Below are 6,396 nucleotides of genomic sequence, written 5' to 3' on the forward strand. Positions count from 1 at the left end.
AATGCAACAGATAACCTTTCATTTATTTATTGTAAATTCTTTTTTCATAGAGATTTGGAGACTATCTTCAAACTAGTACAAATATTTTATAAATAACACCTGGCAGTTTATTAACCAATGGAGTACACTGCACAACAAACTACCTCACATCTTTCAGAAAGAATAATCACTAAATTTGAAAAGACCTCACCCACTGAATTTGAACACAATTAAAATGTGATTTAAATACTTCTTTGGGGAGGGGACACACACTTCTACTCAACGAAGAGAAACATTTGTAGAGTCCAGGCCTTTTATCTTCTTTATACCGATCATGCCATGAACTCATAGGGAATGGGCTCCAGCAGCTCAGGCTCCTTTCCATTGGTTCTCACGAAGTGTGCTTCTCTGGGTGGAGCAGGCCGGCACTTCAGTTAAACCCAAGTACCCTTCTCTTTGGCTTCCTTCTTTTTCTGATCATTTTCCTTCACCCGTTTCAGGACGCTATCTCGGCTGTTAGAGTGCTTAATATGCTCGATATGCACATTAATTCTCTTGGCAAGAATCTTGCCCTTAACTTGTTTGTTTACAATGATGCCAACAGCATGCTGGGTAACACTGTAGACTCTTCCGGTTTTGCTGTGGTAACATTTGTGGGGCAGTCCTTTTCATACAGTGCCCATTCCCTTGATATCTACAATATCACCTTTCTTGTAGATTCGCATGTATGTGGCCAAAGGAACAACTCCACGTTTTCTAAAAGGCCTAGAGAACATGTAGCGGGTGCCCCTCCTCTTCCCTTTCGTGTTGGTCATTCTGGCGAATTACTGGAAGGTGGCGGTTCCGGCCGAAAGGCCACTGGGAGGCTTTAATCTATTATTACAAGGCTCTAAGCACTGAGGTACCAATCTCTCTTTTTCCCTCTCTGCCCAGACCAGTGTGAGGCACAATATTGGCTAAGAGAATGTGCTTGCAAACCCATCACGTGGGCTGTCCATGACCAGGATGTGGGGTGGGAGGACAAGTGAGACGGAAAGTGTGTTCGTAAGCCGAGTAAGTTAGAAAGCCGTGAGTAAGTCCTCTCCTGCACCACATCCTCCAACCTAGATTTAGTCGGTAACCAAGCTGATATTTTGATCCCCATCTACCTGACTACTGCATCTACCATTCAGCTGGGTCTATACGCAATGAGGGAAGAAACCATCCCTTCTGGAGCATTACCTAAAGTGAACAGGTGATAAATGACAGTGACTAGCTAAGCAGTTGGACAGAGAAAGATCGCGTACCTAGGTGACATGCCTCCTAGAGTCCTGGTCTACAAGAATATGAATGGGGGTCAACCAAATCCATTTCCCCTGCCACCAGGAGGCAGAAACTCTCCCCCGAAATTAGCTCCTCGTTTGCTAGTGGCTGTTCACTATCACACACGCTCTGACATGCAGGAGATTGCAGGGCAGGGCAGGGGAGCTGGAATTTTGACCAGAGCATGGATGGAGCTGTTATCCAGGAAACACCTTGACCCTGGGATCCCACCCTCCACTTACAGAGCTCTGTTTCCTTTTGCAGCAGGAGGAATTCTCTGTGAAGTGCTAAGTATAACACTTGAGGTAGTGTTTCTGGACAGGAAATGCAGTTTGAAAGTGAGGAAGATAAACATATTGACAAAGGAGACACAAACATAAAAATCGAGCCAAAGGAAAAAATGATGGCCTTCATTCTGCAGAACTAGAAGAGCCTGTTAGAAGTAGAGTGGTTTTTGTTTGTTTGTTTCTGGTTTTGTTTTAGGGCAGCCTAAAGCAGGATGTGATGCAAAACTGGAAAATCCAAACTTTTATTTTTGAGAAAACCATCACCTTTAACCTAGGTAGAAAAAGCAGAAACAGAAGTGTTTACGGGTTTCTTATAACTTGTGCTTCACATTTTGGTGGTGTCTTTTTCGTTTTTAAATGCCAGCACATTTATTTCAGTTTAAATATCAGCACATGAAGGCTTCAGATGATAATGAAACTTATATGGCTTTAGTCTGTCTTCAGAGACACTAGGTTTCTTTTTTTGATAGCCTTCTTGACTTTCCTCTGTATAGCTTACTTTCTAGAGTCTCACAAAATCCTAAAGGCAGGTGTGGCTCTCCTTTTTCAGTTGATGATCTGTGTGTGGACATGCCGTGTTCCCCATTCAAGTGATGGCTTAACGCCAATTCATGATCGAGAGTTGAATCCATAATTTCATAACATTGGGTTTTTTTTAATACTATTTTGTTTGTTTGTTGTTTTTTATTTTTGGCTGCGTTGGGTCTACGTTGCTGCACATGGGCTTTCTCTAGCTGTGGCGAGCAGAGGCTACTCTTCATTGCAGTGTGCGGGCTTCTCAGTGCGGTGGCTTCCCTTGTTGCGGAGCATGGGCTCTAGGTGAGTGGGCTTCAGTAGTTGTGGCTCACAGGCTCAGTAGTTGTGGCTTGAGGGCTTTGTTGCTCTGTGGCATGTGGGATCTTCCTGGAGCAGGGCTCAAACTTGTGTTCCCTGCATTGGCAGGTGGATTCTTAACCACTGCGCCAACAGGGAAGTCCTATAACGTTGGTTTTGAAGCTTGATACTTAGGAGAATGTCAAATACACACCAAAGTAGAGAGGAACTTCTGATTGCATCCTCACACGCCTATCACCAGTCTCAATGATGACCATCATCTGTATCTCACCAGCTCCCCCACTGCCCAGTTTATTTTGAAGCAAATCCCAGAAATCACCTCATCCCATCTGTAGATATTTCATCGTGCATCTTGCAAATACAAAGATTCTTTAAAAAGTACCTGGAATACCATTTTTATACCCTAAATCTTAATCATTCCTTAACATTTCAAATACCTCCGCCAGATTATTTGGAAGCAAATAACAGGCATCCTAACATTTCATCTATAAATAGTTGCCTATACAGGTAAAATATAAATACCGTTTTCTTTTTTCTAAGCACAACCACAATGCCATTATCACATTTAAGTAAACAGTAATCCCTTAATATCACCAGATATCCAGTCAGTGTATAAATTTCCCCAATGTTCTCAAAAATGTTATTTTACAGGTGGGTTGTTTGAACGCAGACCCAGACAACTCTGCGGGTTGCGTTTGGTAGCTGTGTCCCTTATGTCTCTTTCGACTTATGGGTTCTCCTTCCCTCTTTGTTTTTCTTTTGTTTTTTTCAACTTTTTATTTTATATTGTCGTATAGTTGATTAAAAATGTTGTGATAGTTTCAGGTGTACAGCAAAGTGATTGTTATATGTTTTTCTTAATAATTAATTCATTGAAGCACAGGCCTCACATTCTGGGTTTTTCAAGATTACAACCCAGCAGTGGTTTTTCCCTCGAAAACATTCTCATTTTGCCTTCACTTTTTTTTTAAAAAGAAAGTTTTATTGAGGTACCCTCGTCATACAATAAACTGCACACACTTAAATTGTGTAATTTGGTAGGTCTTGACATAGGTATGTCCTTTGAAACCATCACCACAGTCAAGATAATAAATGTATGTTACCTCCAGATAGCTTTCACTGTGAATTAGGGCACACACCTGACTTCTCCTGGTCTCCATTTCTTTTCTATATAATGAGGGCCAGCAAAGGACAGGTTTATAAAACCAGATGATCGCTAATGTTCTGTACATGTCTTAATTTCCATTATTCTTTCTGTTCTTGGTTCACCACTCTATCAGGTGTTAGGAACGGGTACAGGTGAGCCTCACCTCTGCATATAAAATCCACGGATGGATACTCTAGGTTAAATGAGTTTGTTTTGTTTTGTTTTGTTTTGTATGGCATAGGTTTTGTTTTTCTTTCATTAAAATATGAGGCTCTCTGGCTGCTTTCTCTCCTGCATACCAGAAAGGTCCATAAATTGGTTGTTCGTTGCTAGAAACTGGTGTGTTTCTATTTAAGATCCTGCATCACAAATATCCCATTTTGAACCTTTGTGGACCATTGCCCTTCTTCAAAGCAGACTGAATGTAATGTTGTTTCGGGGCCCTGCAGGCTCTAATCATCCTCTAAAATAGGAAAGTACGTGGGGCTGGGGGTCAGTTGTCTCCCAGGGAGAGGCCAGAGAGGTGCCAATTTAAAAATGTTCAAGAGATGATCAAAATGGACCTAGCAGGAAAGTGTTTAAAGCTGATAAAACAGAAGCAAAGGCCGTTTAAATAAAGCAGTGTCTATATACTCCGGTCTTGGCAGAAACTGCTAGCTGGGCATGGGCAAACTGGGGCTTAAGGTATGAACAAAAGAATGGTGACATTTTCTCTGGCGATTTGCACATTTCAAGGACTCTAAAGCCTTCTGAGTAGTAGATTGCTCATTTACTTACCCGCGTGACGCTAGGTAGCTGGTAGGTCTCTGAATACTAACATAAATAATCCACGGTCCCCTAAGGAGTTTATTTTCTCAGGCTTCAGGATGTCAAGACAAAATACCCAAAGTCAATTCGGGAGGGAAGCTAAAAGGTTCATTCCAATTGCATCCTTGAGCACATCTGTCCCCAGAAATCTTTTCCCGTCCTTTTCCCTGGTGAACATCTATTCACTTTCGCATCTCAATTTTGGTGTCTCTTGTCTTGGGATGTAAGATCCCACCTCTAACTTTTGGCTAACACCCTTCTCCAGATCCCACATTGCTCTACTTTACCGAGTACCTATTAATCCTTGGAACTGTCCATGCTCTGTGCAGTACGAAAGTCATGGACTACATCAATGACCTGCTGCTGCATTTTAAGAAAAGCCCCAAATCAAATGCCCTAAATCCACAACCATATAGCCAGCTCATAATCCATTACGGGGGGGTGGGGGGGCTGGGGGGATAGGCTAGTCCTGCGTGCCCTGGCTTGGCTGGTCTGGCCTGGGGTCCCTCATGCATTGGTGGTCAGCTGGGAGCTGGGAGATCTCGGGGCCTCCCAGGATGGCTCATGTGACTTTCCAGGGCATCCCTCCAGCCATTCTGTTGGTTACAAGGCACCAAGTTGTCCCAGGTTCAAGGGGCAGGAAGTAGGCGTAACCTTCTGATGGACGGAGCCACACATGCTGTGGCCACTTTTTCAATCCTTTGCCCCAGTTTCAAAACCCAGACGGTTTTCCTCAGGAAAAGAGCTGTGCTTGGTATAAAATCAGGAAATGAGTCCTCAGAGAATTGGTAGGATTGACTTGGAATGAGTGAAGAGACTTATTTGAATAAAGATATCAAACAAATGTTTTGAAATTTCCACTAGGGCCCAGGAGATGAGAGAGCTGTGGGACAAGCTGGGAGGGTGGTGAGGACTGTGGGAAGAGCTAGTTCTCTGAGAGGGTGAATGCAGCTTCTCACACACACACACACACACACACACACACATCCCTCCAGACTTCCACAGAGGTTTTCCCCAAACAGACAGGCCTGTGAAACCTCAAACGGTAGGTGAGATGGAGGTGTCCAGGGAGGTGACATAGGCTGCCAAAAAGGATCTATGAACATGCAGAAATTTATACCTTTGTCACTTTTTCTTTTTTTAATTTTATTTTATTGAAGTATATTGATTTACAGTATTGTGTTAATTTTTGCTGTACAGCACAATGATTCAGTTATATATATATATATATATATATATATATATATATATACACACACACATTCTTTTTCATATTCTTTTCCATTATGGCTTATCAAGGATATTAAATATAATTCCCTGTGCTACACAGTAGGACCTTGTTGTCTATCCATCCTATATATAATAGTTTGCATCTGCTAACCCCAAACTCCCACTTCATACCTCCCCCCACCCTTCCCCTTCCCCTTGGTAACCACAAGTCTGTGCTCTATGTCTGTGAGTCTGTTTCGTAGGCAAGTTCACTTGTACCATTTTTTCATATTCCACACATGTGATATCATATAACATTTGTCTTTCTCTTTCTGACTTACTTCACTTAGTATGATAAACTCTAGGCCCATCCATGTGGCTGCAAATGGCATTATTTCATTCATTTTTATGGCTGAGTAATATTCTATTGTCTATATGTACCACATTTTATCTCTTCATCTGTGTATGGACATTTAGGTTGTTTCCATGCCTTGATTACTGTAAATAGTGCTGCTATGAACATAGGGGTGCAGGATCTTTTTGAATTATAGTTTTGTCCAGATATATGCCCAGGAGTGGGATTGCTGAATCATATGGTAATTCTATTTTTAGCTTTTTGAGGAACCTACATGCTGTTTTCTATAGTGGCTACACCAATTTACATTCCCACCAAAAGTGTAGAAGGATTCCCTTTTCTCCACACCCATTCCAGCATTTGTTATTTGTAGATTTTTTTTTTAAAGCTCTTTATTGGAATAAATTTGCTTTACACTCTTGTAACAGTTTTTGAGGTACACCAAAGTGAATCAGCTGTATTTAGACATATATCCC

At 41.8% G+C, this 6,396-nt stretch overlaps 1 pseudogene; it reads right to left on the reverse strand.

Annotated features, from left to right (window-relative positions):
* Positions 1–311: 311 nt before the first annotated feature.
* LOC130857332 (60S ribosomal protein L21-like) lies at positions 312–797 on the reverse strand (annotated as a pseudogene).
* Positions 798–6,396: the final 5,599 nt, after the last annotated feature.

Source organism: Hippopotamus amphibius, chromosome 7, assembly GCF_030028045.1.
Source record: "Hippopotamus amphibius kiboko isolate mHipAmp2 chromosome 7, mHipAmp2.hap2, whole genome shotgun sequence".
Taxonomy (NCBI): Eukaryota; Metazoa; Chordata; class Mammalia; order Artiodactyla; family Hippopotamidae; genus Hippopotamus; species Hippopotamus amphibius.